This window comes from Cetorhinus maximus, unplaced genomic scaffold (genome assembly GCF_964194155.1).
Source record: "Cetorhinus maximus unplaced genomic scaffold, sCetMax3.hap1.1 HAP1_SCAFFOLD_1062, whole genome shotgun sequence".
Taxonomy (NCBI): domain Eukaryota; kingdom Metazoa; phylum Chordata; class Chondrichthyes; order Lamniformes; family Cetorhinidae; genus Cetorhinus; species Cetorhinus maximus.
This window is the reverse complement of record NW_027597004.1, coordinates 35,027-50,068: the sequence shown is the minus strand read 5'-3', so window position 1 is coordinate 50,068 and position 15,042 is coordinate 35,027. Positions and strand designations below refer to the sequence as shown.

The following is a 15,042-nucleotide window of genomic DNA, read 5'->3' as shown; positions in this document are numbered from 1 at the left end:
TGCCGACACACTCACCCCGACACACTCACACTCACACCCCGACACACTCACACCGACACGCTCACGCTCACCCCGACACACTCACGCTCACCCCGACACACTCACACTCACACCGACACACTCACCCCGACACACTCACCCCAACACACTCACATTCACCCCGACACGCTCAAACTCACCCCGACACACTCACACTCACCCCGACACACTCACCCCGACACACTCACACTCACACTCACCCCGACATACTCACCCCGACACACTCACCCCGACACACTCACTCCGACACACTCACACTCACCCCGACACGCTCACACTCACCCCGACACACTCACACTCACCCCAACACACTCACCCCGACACACTCACACTCACCCCGACACACTCACCCCGACACACTCACTCCGACACACTCACACTCACCCCGACACACTCACACTCACCCCGACACACTCACCCCGACACACTCACACTCACACCAACACACTCACACTCACCCCGACACACTCACACACTAACCCCGACACACACTCACGCTCACCCCGACACACACTCACGCTCACCCCGACACACACTCACGCTCACCCCGACACACACTCATGCTCACCCCGACACACACTCACGCTCACCCCGACACACTCACCCCGACACACTCACCCCAACACACTCACACTCATCCCGACACACACTCACACTCACCCCGACGCACTCACATACTCACACTCACCCCGACACACTCACACTCACCCCGACACACTCACACACACACCCCGACACACTCACACACTCACCCCGACACACTCACCCCGACACACTCACACTCACCCCGACACACTCACCCCGACACACACTCACACTCACCCCGACACACTCACACTCACCCTGACACATACTCACACTCACCCCGACACACTCACACTCACACCGACACAAACACACTCACCCGACACATACTCACACTCACCCCGACACACTCACACTCATCCCGACACACACTCACACTCATCCCGACACACACACACACTCACCCCGACACACTCACACCGACACACACTCACACTCACCCCGACACACTCACATACTCACACTCACACCGACACACTCACACTCAACCCGACACACTCACACTCACCCCGACACACTCACCCCGACACACACTCACACTCATCCCGACACGCACTCACACTCATCCCGACACACTCACATACTCACACTCACCCCGAGACACTCACCCCGACACACTCACACTCACACCAACACACGCACACACTCACCCCGACACACACTCACACTCATCCCGACACACACTCACACTCACCCCGACACACTCACATAGACACACACACACTCACCCCGACACACTCACCCCGACACACTCACACTCACACCAACACACGCACACTCACCCCGACACACTCACCCTGACACACTCACACTCACACCAACACACTCACACCAAAACACACTCACCCCGACACACTCACACACTCACCCAGACACATACTCACACTCACCCTGACACACACACACTCACCCGACACACTCACACCGACACATACTCACACTCACCCCGACACACTCACACTCATCCCGACACACACTCACTCACCCCGACACACTCACACTCACCCCGACACACTCATCCCGACACACTCACACTCATCCCGACACACACTCACACTCACCCCGACACACTCACATACTCACACTCGCCCCGAGACACTCACACTCACCCCGAGACACTCGCACACTCACCCCGACACACACACACTCACCCCGACACACTCACCCCGACACACACTTACACTCACCACGACACACTCACACACTCACCCCGACACACTCACACACTCACCCCGACACACTCACCCCGACACACACTCACACTCACCCCGACACACTCACACACTCACCCCGACACACACTCACACTCATCCCGACACACACTCACACTCACCCCGACACACACACTCACCCCGACACACTCACACACTCACCCTGACACACACCCCGACACACTCACACACTCACCCCGACACACACTCACACTCACCCCGACACACTCACACACTCACCCCAACACACTCACACTCACCCCGACACACTCACACACCCCGACACATACTCACACTCACCCCGACACACTCATACTCATCCCGACACACACTCACACTCACCCCGACACACTCATCCCGACACACACTCACACTCACCCCGACACACTCATCCCGACACACACTCACACTCACCCCGACACACACTCACACTCACCCCGACACACTCACATACTCACACTCACCCCGAGACACACACCCCGACACACACACTCACCCCGACACACTCACCCCGGCACACTCACACCGACACACACTCACACTCATCCCGACACACTCACATACTCACACTCACCCCGACACACTCACACTCACCCCGACACACTCACACTCACCCCGACACATTCACCCCGGCACACTCACACCGACACACACTCACACTCATCCCGACACACACACACTCACACCGACACACAAACATACTCACACTCACCCCGACACACTCACACACTCACACTCACCCCGACACACTCACACTCACCCCGACACACTCACATACTCACACTCACCCCGACACACTCACATACTCACACTCACCCCGACACACACACACACTCACCCCGACACACACTCACACTCACCCCGACACGCTCACATACTCACACTCACACCGACACACTCACACTCAACCCGACACACTCACACTCACCCCGACACACACTCACACTCATCCCGACACGCACTCACACTCACCCCGACACACTCACATACTCACACTCACCCCGAGACACTCACCCCTACACACTCACACTCACACCAACACACGCACACACTCACCCCGACACACACTCACACTCACCCCGACACACTCACATAGACACGCACACACTCACCCCGACACACTCACATAGACACACACACACTCACACCGACACACTCACCCCGACACACTCACACTCACACCAACACACGCACACACTCACCCCGACACACACTCACACTCACCCCGACACACACACACTCATCCCGACACACTCACCCCGACACACTCACACTCACACCAACACACTCACCCCGACACACACATACTCACCCCGACACACACTCACCCCGACACACTCACATACTCACACCGACACACACGCACACACACACACTCACCCCGACACTCTCACACACACACACTCACCCCGACACACACACACTTACACCAACACACTCACACTCACCCTGACACACTCACACCCACCCTGACACTCACATACGCACACTCACCCCGACACACTCACACACCCCGACACACACACACACACACACACTCACCCCGACACACTCACACTCACCCTGACACTCACATACTCACACTCACCCCGACACACTCACATACTCACACTCACCCCAACACACTCACATACTCACACTCACCCCGACACACTCACACCGACATACACACACACTCACCGCAACACAGACACACACACACTCACCCCGACACACACACGCACTCACCCCGACACTCACACACTCACCCCCACACACACACATGCACACTCACCCCGACACTCACACACTCACCCCGACACACACACACACATGCACACTCACCCCGACACACTCACACCGGCACACACACACTCACTCCGACACACTCACACACTCACATTCACACCGACACACTCACCCCGACACATTCAGACACTCACCCTGACATACTCACACACTCATACTCACCCCGACACGACACACTCACACTCACACCGACACACTCACACAGACACACTCACCCCGACACCGACACACTCACACTCACCCCGACACACACACTCACACTCACCCCGACACACACACTTACTCACCCCGAGACACACACACACACTCACCCCGTGACACACACACACTCACCCCGACACACACACACACTCACCCCGACACACACACACACTCACACTCATCCCGACACACAGTCACCCCGACACACACTCACACTCACCGCGACACACACTCACACTCACTCCGAGACACACTCACACTCACCCCGACGCACTCACACTCACCCCAACACACACTCACACTCACCCTGACACACTCACACTCACCCCGACACACACTCACAATCACCCCGACACACACACACACCCCGACACACACACACTCACCCTGACACACTCACACTAACCCCGACACACACTCACACTCACCCCGACACACACTCACCCCGACACACACTCACACTCACCCCGACACACACTCACCCCGACACACTCACACTCACCCCAACACACACTCACTCCGACACACAAACACTCACCCCGACACACACACGCACTCACCCTGACACACACACTCTCACCCCGACACACACACACTCACCCCGACACACACACGCACTCACCCCGACACACTCACACTCACCCCGACACACACTCACACTCACCCCGACACACACTCACCCTGACACACACTCACCCTGACACACACACTCACCCCGACACACACACACTCACCCCGACACACACTCACACCGACACACTCACGCTCACCCCGACACACACTCACGCTCACCCCGACACACACTCACGCTCACCCCGACACACACTCATGCTCACCCCGACACACACTCACGCTCACCCCGACACACTCACCCCGACACACTCACCCCAACACACTCACACTCATCCCGACACACACTCACACTCACCCCGACGCACTCACATACTCACACTCACCCCGACACACTCACACTCACCCCGACACACTCACACACACACCCCGACACACTCACACACTCACCCCGACACACTCACCCCGACACACTCACACTCACACCGACACATACACACTCACCCGACACATACTCACACTCACCCCGACACACTCACACTCATCCCGACACACACTCACACTCATCCCGACACACACTCACACTCACCCCGACACACTCACCCCGACACACACTCACACTCACCCCGACACACTCACATACTCACACTCACACCGACACACTCACACTCAACCCGACACACTCACACTCACCCCGACACACTCACCCCGACACACACTCACACTCATCCCGACACGCACTCACACTCACCCCGACACACTCACATACTCACACTCACCCCGAGACACTCACCCCGACACACTCACACTCACACCAACACACGCACACACTCACCCCGACACACACTCACACTCATCCCGACACACACTCACACTCACCCCGACACACTCACATAGACACACACACACTCACCCCGACACACTCACCCCGACACACTCACACTCACACCAACACACGCACACACTCACCCCGACATACACTCACACTCACCCCGACACACACACACTCACCCCGACACACTCACCCTGACACACTCACACTCACACCGACACACTCACACCGACACACACTCACCCCGACACACTCACACACTCACCCAGACACATACTCACACTCACCCCGACACACACACACTCACCCGACACACTCACACCGACACATACTCACACTCACACCGACACACTCACACTCATCCCGACACACACTCACTCACCCCGACACACTCACATACTCACACTCACCCCGACACACTCACATACTCACACTCACCCCGACACACACACACACTCACACTCACCCCGGCACACACACACTCACACCGACACACTCACACTCACACCGACACACTCACACTCACCCCGACACACTCACAGTCACCCCGACACACTCACACTCACCCTGACACACTCACAACACACACACACACTCATACCGAGACACTCACCCCAACACACTCACCCCGACACACACATACTCACCCCGACACACACTCACCCCGACACACTCACATACTCACACCGACACACACGCACACACACACACTCACCCCGACACTCTCACACACACACACTCACCCCGACACACACACACTTACACCAACACACTCACACTCACTCTGACACACTCACACTCACCCTGACACTCACATACGCACACTCACCCCGACACACTCACACACCCCGACACACACACACACACACACACTCACCCCGACACACTCACACTCACCCTGACACTCACATACTCACACTCACCCCGACACACTCACATACTCACACTCACCCCAACACACTCACATACTCACACTCACCCCGACACACTCACACCGACATACACACACACTCACCGCAACACATTCACACACACACTCACCCCGACACACACACACTCACCCCGACACACACACACTCACCCCGACACACACACACTCACCCGACACACACACACTCACCCGACACACACACACTCACCCCGACACACACACTCACCCCGACACACACACACTCACCCCCACACACACACACTCACCCCGACACACACACACACTCACCCCGACACTCACACACTCACCCCCACACACACACATGCACACTCACCCCGACACTCACACACTCACCCCGACACACACACACACATGCACACTCACCCCGACACACTCACACCGGCACACACACACTCACTCCGACACACTCACACACTCACATTCACCCCGACACACTCACCCCGACACATTCAGACACTCACCCTGACATACTCACACACTCATACTCACCCCGACACGACACACTCACACTCACACCGACACACTCACACACTCGCCCCGACACACTCACCCCGACACCGACACACTCACACTCACCCCGACACACACACTCACCCCGACACACACACATACTCACCCCGAGACACACACACACACTCACCCCGTGACACACACACACTCACCCCGACACACACACACACTCACTCCGACACACACACACACTCACACTCATCCCGACACACACTCACCCCGACACACACTCACACTCACCGCGACACACACTCACACTCACTCCGAGACACACTCACACTCACCCCGACGCACTCACACTCACCCCAACACACACTCACACTCACCCTGACACACTCACACTCACCCCGACACACACTCACACTCACCCCGACACACACACACACCCCGACACACACACACTCACCCTGACACACTCACACTAACCCCGACACACACTCACACTCACCCCGACACACACTCACCCCAACACACACTCACACTCACCCCGACACACACTCACCCCGACACACTCACACTCACCCCAACACACACTCACCCCGACACAATCACACTCACCCCGACACACACTCACACCGACACACTCACACTCACCCCGACACACTCACACTCACCCCAACACACACTCACCCCGACACACACACACTCACCCCGACACACACTCACACCGACACACTCACACTCACCCCGACACACTCATCCCGACACACTCACACTCATCCCGACACACACTCACACTCACCCCGACACACTCACATACTCACACTCGCCCCGAGACACTCACACTCACCCCGACACACTCGCACACTCACCCCGACACACACACACTCACCCCGACACACTCACCCCGACACACACTTACACTCACCACGACACACTCACACACTCACCCCGACACACTCACACACTCACCCCGACACACTCACCCCGACACACACTCACACTCACCCCGACACACTCACACACTCACCCCGACACACACTCACACTCATCCCGACACACACTCACACTCACCCCGACACACACACTCACCCCGACACACTCACACACTCACCCTGACACACACCCCGACACACCCACCCCGACACACTCACACACTCACCCCGACACACACTCACACTCACCCCGACACACTCACACACTCACCCCAACACACTCACACTCACCCCGACACACTCACACACCCCGACACATACTCACACTCACCCCGACACACTCATACTCATCCCGACACACACTCACACTCACCCCGACACACTCACCCCGACACACACTCACACTCACCCCGACACACACTCACACTCACCCCGACACACTCACATACTCACACTCACCCCGAGACACACACCCCGACACACACACTCACCCCGACACACTCACCCCGGCACACTCACACCGACACACACTCACACTCATCCCGACACACTCACATACTCACACTCACCCCGACACACTCACACTCACCCCGACACACTCACACTCACCCCGACACATTCACCCCGGCACACTCACACCGACACACACTCACACTCATCCCGACACACACACACTCACACCGACACACTCACATACTCACACTCACCCCGACACACTCACACACTCACACTCACCCCGACACACTCACACTCACCCCGACACACTCACATACTCACACTCACCCCGACACACTCACATACTCACACTCACCCCGACACACACACACACTCATCCCGACACACACTCACACTCACCCCGACACACTCACCCCGACACACACACTCACCCCGACACACTCACATACTCACACTCACACCGACACACTCACACTCAACCCGACACACTCACACTCACCCCGACACACACTCACACTCATCCCGACACGCACTCACACTCACCCCGACACACTCACATACTCACACTCACCCCGAGACACTCACACTCACACCAACACACGCACACACTCACCCCGACACACACTCACACTCATCCCGACACACTCACCCCGACACACTCACATAGACACGCACACACTCACCCCGACACACTCACATAGACACACACACACTCACCCCGACACACTCACCCCGACACACTCACACTCACACCAACACACGCACACACTCACCCCGACACACACTCACACTCACCCCGACACACACACACTCATCCCGACACACTCACCCCGACACACTCACACTCACACCAACACACTCACACCGACACACACTCACCCCGACACACTCACACAGACACATACTCACACTCACCCCGACACACACACACTCACCCGACACACTCACACCGACACATACTCACACTCACACCGACACACTCACACTCATCCCGACACACACTCACTCACCCCGACACACTCACACTCACCCCGAGACACTCATCCCGACACACTCACACTCATCCCGACACACACTCACACTCACCCCGACACCCTCACATACTCACACTCACCCCGAGACACTCACACTCACCCCGACACACTCGCACACTCACCCCGACACACACACACTCACCCCAACACACTCACCCCAACACACACTTACACTCACCACGACACACTCACACACTCACCCCGACACACTCACACACTCACCCCGACACACTCACCCCGACACACACTCACACTCACCCCGACACACTCACACACTCACCCCGACACACACTCACACTCATCCCGACACACACTCACACTCACCCCGACACACACAATCACCCCGACACACACCCCGACACACTCACACACTCACCCCGACACACACTCACACTCACCCCGACACACTCACACTCACCCCGACACACTCACACACCCCGACACATACTCACACTCACCCCGACACACTCATACTCATCCCGACACACACTCACACTCACCCCGACACACTCATCCCGACACACACTCACACTCACCCCGACACACTCATCCCGACACACACTCACACTCACCCCGACACACACTCACACTCACCCCGACACACTCACATACTCACACTCACCCCGAGACACACACCCCGACACACACACTCACCCCGACACACTCACCCCGGCACACTCACACCGACACACACTCACACTCATCCCGACACACTCACATACTCACACTCACCCCGACACACTCACACTCACCCCGACACACTCACACTCACCCCGACACATTCACCCCGGCACACTCACACCGACACACACTCACACTCATCCCGACACACACACACTCACACCGACACACTCACCCCGACACACTCACACACTCACACTCACCCCGACACACTCACACTCACCCCGACACACTCACATACTCACACTTATCCCGACACACTCACATACTCACACTCACCCCGACACACACACACACTCACACTCACCCCGACACACACACACTCACACCGACACACTCACACTCACACCGACACACTCACACTCACCCCGACAGACTCACAGTCACCCCGACACACTCACATACTCACACTCACCCTGACACACTCACAACACACACACACACTCATACCGAGACACTCACCCCAACACACTCACCCCGACACACACATACTCACCCCGACACACACTCACCCCGACACACTCACATACTCACACCGACACACACGCACACACACACACTCACCCCGACACTCTCACACACACACACTCACACCGACACACACACACTTACACCAACACACTCACACTCACTCTGACACACTCACACTCACCCTGACACTCACATACGCACACTCACCCCGACACACTCACACACCCCGACACACACACACACACACACACTCACCCCGACACACTCACACTCACCCTGACACTCACATACTCACACTCACCCCGACACACTCACATACTCACACTCACCCCAACACACTCACATACTCACACTCACCCCGACACACTCACACCGACATACACACACTCACCCCGACACACACACACTCACCCCGACACACACACACTCACCCGACACACACACACACTCACCCGACACACACACACTCACCCCGACACACACACTCACCCCGACACACACACACTCACCCCCACACACACACACTCACCCCGACACACACACACACTCACCCCGACACTCACACACTCACCCCCACACACACACATGCACACTCACCCCGACACTCACACACTCACCCCGACACACACACACACATGCACACTCACCCCGACACACTCACACCGGCACACACACACTCACTCCGACACACTCACACACTCACCTTCACCCCGACACACTCACCCCGACACATTCAGACACTCACCCTGACATACTCACACACTCATACTCACCCCGACACGACACACTCACACTCACACCGACACACTCACACACTCGCCCCGACACACTCACCCCGACACCGACACACTCACACTCACCCCGACACACACACTCACACTCACCCCGACACACACACATACTCACCCCGAGACACACACACACACTCACCCCGTGACACACACACACTCACCCCGACACACACACACACTCACCCCGACACACACACACACTCACACTCATCCCGACACACACTCACCCCGACACACACTCACACTCACCGCGACACACACTCACACTCACTCAGAGACACACACACACTCACCTCGACGCACTCACACTCACCCCAACACACACTCGCACTCACCCCGACACACACTCACCCCGACACACACTCACACTCACCCCGACACACACTCACCCCGACACACTCACACTCACCCCAACACACACTCACCCCGACACACAAACACTCACCCCGACACACACACGCACTCACCCTGACACACACACTCTCACCCCGACACACACACACTCACCCCGACACACACACGCACTCACCCCGACACACTCACACTCACCCCGACACACACTCACACTCACCCCGACACACACTCACCCTGACACACACTCACCCGGACACACACACTCACCCCGACACACACACACTCACCCCGACACACACTCACACCGACACACTCACGCTCACCCCGACACACACTCACGCTCACCCCGACACACACTCACGCTCACCCCGACACACACTCACGCTCACCCCGACACACTCACCCCGACACACTCACCCCAACACACTCACACTCATCCCGACACACACTCACACTCACCCCGACGCACTCACATACTCACACTCACCCCGACACACTCACACTCACCCCGACACACTCACACACACACCCCGACACACTCACACACTCACCCCGACACACTCACACTCACCCCGACACACTCACCCCGACACACACTCACACTCACCCCGACACACTCACACTCACCCTGACACATACTCACACTCACCCCGACACACTCACATACTCACACTCACCCCGACACACTCACACTCACCCCGACACACTCACACACACACCCCGACACACTCACACACTCACCCCGACACACTCACCCCGACACACTCACACTCACCCCGAAACACTCAACCCGACACACACTCACACTCGCCCCGACACACTCACACTCACCCTGACACATACTCACACTCACCCCGACACACTCACACTCACACCGACACATACACACTCACCCGACACATACTCACACTCACCCCGACACACTCACACTCATCCCGACACACACTCACACTCATCCCGACACACACTCACACTCACCCCGACACACTCACCCCGACACACACTCACACTCACCCCGACACACTCACATACTCACACTCACACCGACACACTCACACTCAACCCGACACACTCACACTCACCCCGACACACTCACCCCGACACACACTCACACTCATCCCGACACGCACTCACACTCACCCCGACACACTCACATACTCACACTCACCCCGAGACACTCACCCCGACACACTCACACTCACACCAACACACGCACACACTCACCCCGATACACACTCACACTCACCCCGACACACACACACTCACCCCGACACACTCACCCTGACACACTCACACTCACACCGACACACTCACACCGACACACACTCACCCCGACACACTCACACACTCACCCAGACACATACTCACACTCACCCCGACACACACACTCACCCGACACACTCACACCGACACATACTCACACTCACCCCGACACACTCACACTCATCCCGACACACAGTCACTCACCCCGACACACTCACACTCACCCCGACACACTCATCCCGACACACTCACACTCATCCCGACACACACTCACACTCACCCCGACACACTCACATACTTACACTCGCCCCGAGACACTCACACTCACCCCGACACACTCGCACACTCACCCCGACACACACACACTCACCCCGACACACTCACCCCGACACACACTTACACTCACCACGACACACTCACACACTCACCCCGACACACTCACACACTCACCCCGACACACTCACCCCGACACACACTCACACTCACCCCGACACACTCACACACTCACCCCGACACACACTCACACTCATCCCGACACACACTCACACTCACCCCGACACACACACTCACCCCGACACACTCACACTCACCCCGAAACACTCAACCCGACACACACTCACACTCGCCCCGACACACTCACACTCACCCTGACACATACTCACACTCACCCCGACACACTCACACTCACACCGACACATACACACTCACCCGACACATACTCACACTCACCCCGACACACTCACACTCATCCCGACACACACTCACACTCATCCCGACACACACTCACACTCACCCCGACACACTCACCCCGACACACACTCACACTCACCCCGACACACTCACATACTCACACTCACACCGACACACTCACACTCAACCCGACACACTCACACTCACCCCGACACACTCACCCCGACACACACTCACACTCATCCCGACACGCACTCACACTCACCCCGACACACTCACATACTCACACTCACCCCGAGACACTCACCCCGACACACTCACACTCACACCAACACACGCACACACTCACCCCGACACACACTCACACTCACCCCGACACACACACACTCACCCCGACACACTCACCCTGACACACTCACACTCACACCAACACACTCACACCGACACACACTCACCCCGACACACTCACACACTCACCCAGACACATACTCACACTCACCCCGACACACACACACTCACCCGACACACTCACACCGACACATACTCACACTCACACCGACACACTCACACTCATCCCGACACACACTCACTCACCCCGACACACTCACACTCACCCCGACACACTCATCCCGACACACTCACACTCATCCCGACACACACTCACACTCACCCCGACACACTCACATACTCACACTCGCCCCGAGACACTCACACTCACCCCGACACACTCGCACACTCACCCCAACACACACACACTCACCCCGACACACTCACCCCGACACACACTTACACTCACCACGACACACTCACACACTCACCCCGACACACTCACACACTCACCCCGACACACTCACCCCGACACACACTCACACTCACCCCGACACACTCACACACTCACCCCGACACACACTCACACTCATCCCGACACACACTCACACTCACCCCGACACTCACACTCACCCCGACACACTCACACACTCACCCCGACACACACTCACACTCACCCCGACACACTCACACACTCACCCCAACACACTCACACTCACCCCGACACACTCACACACCCCGACACATACTCACACTCACCCCGACACACTCATACTCATCCCGACACACACTCACACTCACCCCGACACACTCATCCCGACACACACTCACACTCACCCCGACACACTCATCCCGACACACACTCACACTCACCCCGACACACACTCACACTCACCCCGACACACTCACATACTCACACTCACCCCGAGACACACACCCCGACACACACACTCACCCCGACACACTCACCCCGGCACACTCACACCGACACACACTCACACTCATCCCGACACACTCACATACTCACACTCACCCCGACACACTCACACTCACCCCGACACACTCACACTCACCCCGACACATTCACCCCGGCACACTCACACCGACACACACTCACACTCATCCCGACACACACACACTCACACCGACACACTCACATACTCACACTCACCCCGACACACTCACACACTCACACTCACCCCGACACACTCAAACTCACCCCGACACACTCACATACTCACACTCACCCCGACACACTCACATACTCACACTCACCCCGACACACACACACACTCATCCCGACACACACTCACACTCACCCCGACACACTCACCCCGACACACACTCACACTCACACCGACACACTCACATACTCACACTCACACCGACACACTCACACTCAACCCGACACA

At 57.5% G+C, this 15,042-nt stretch overlaps 1 protein-coding gene across 1 annotated transcript in view; it reads right to left on the bottom strand.

Annotated features, from left to right (window-relative positions):
- Positions 1–15,042, bottom strand: part of LOC144675631 (integrin alpha-M-like) — a gene marked incomplete at its 3' end in the record, with an annotated part of 112,250 nt that overhangs the window by 62,355 nt on the left and 34,853 nt on the right. The gene's annotated exons all lie outside the window — the stretch shown is intronic.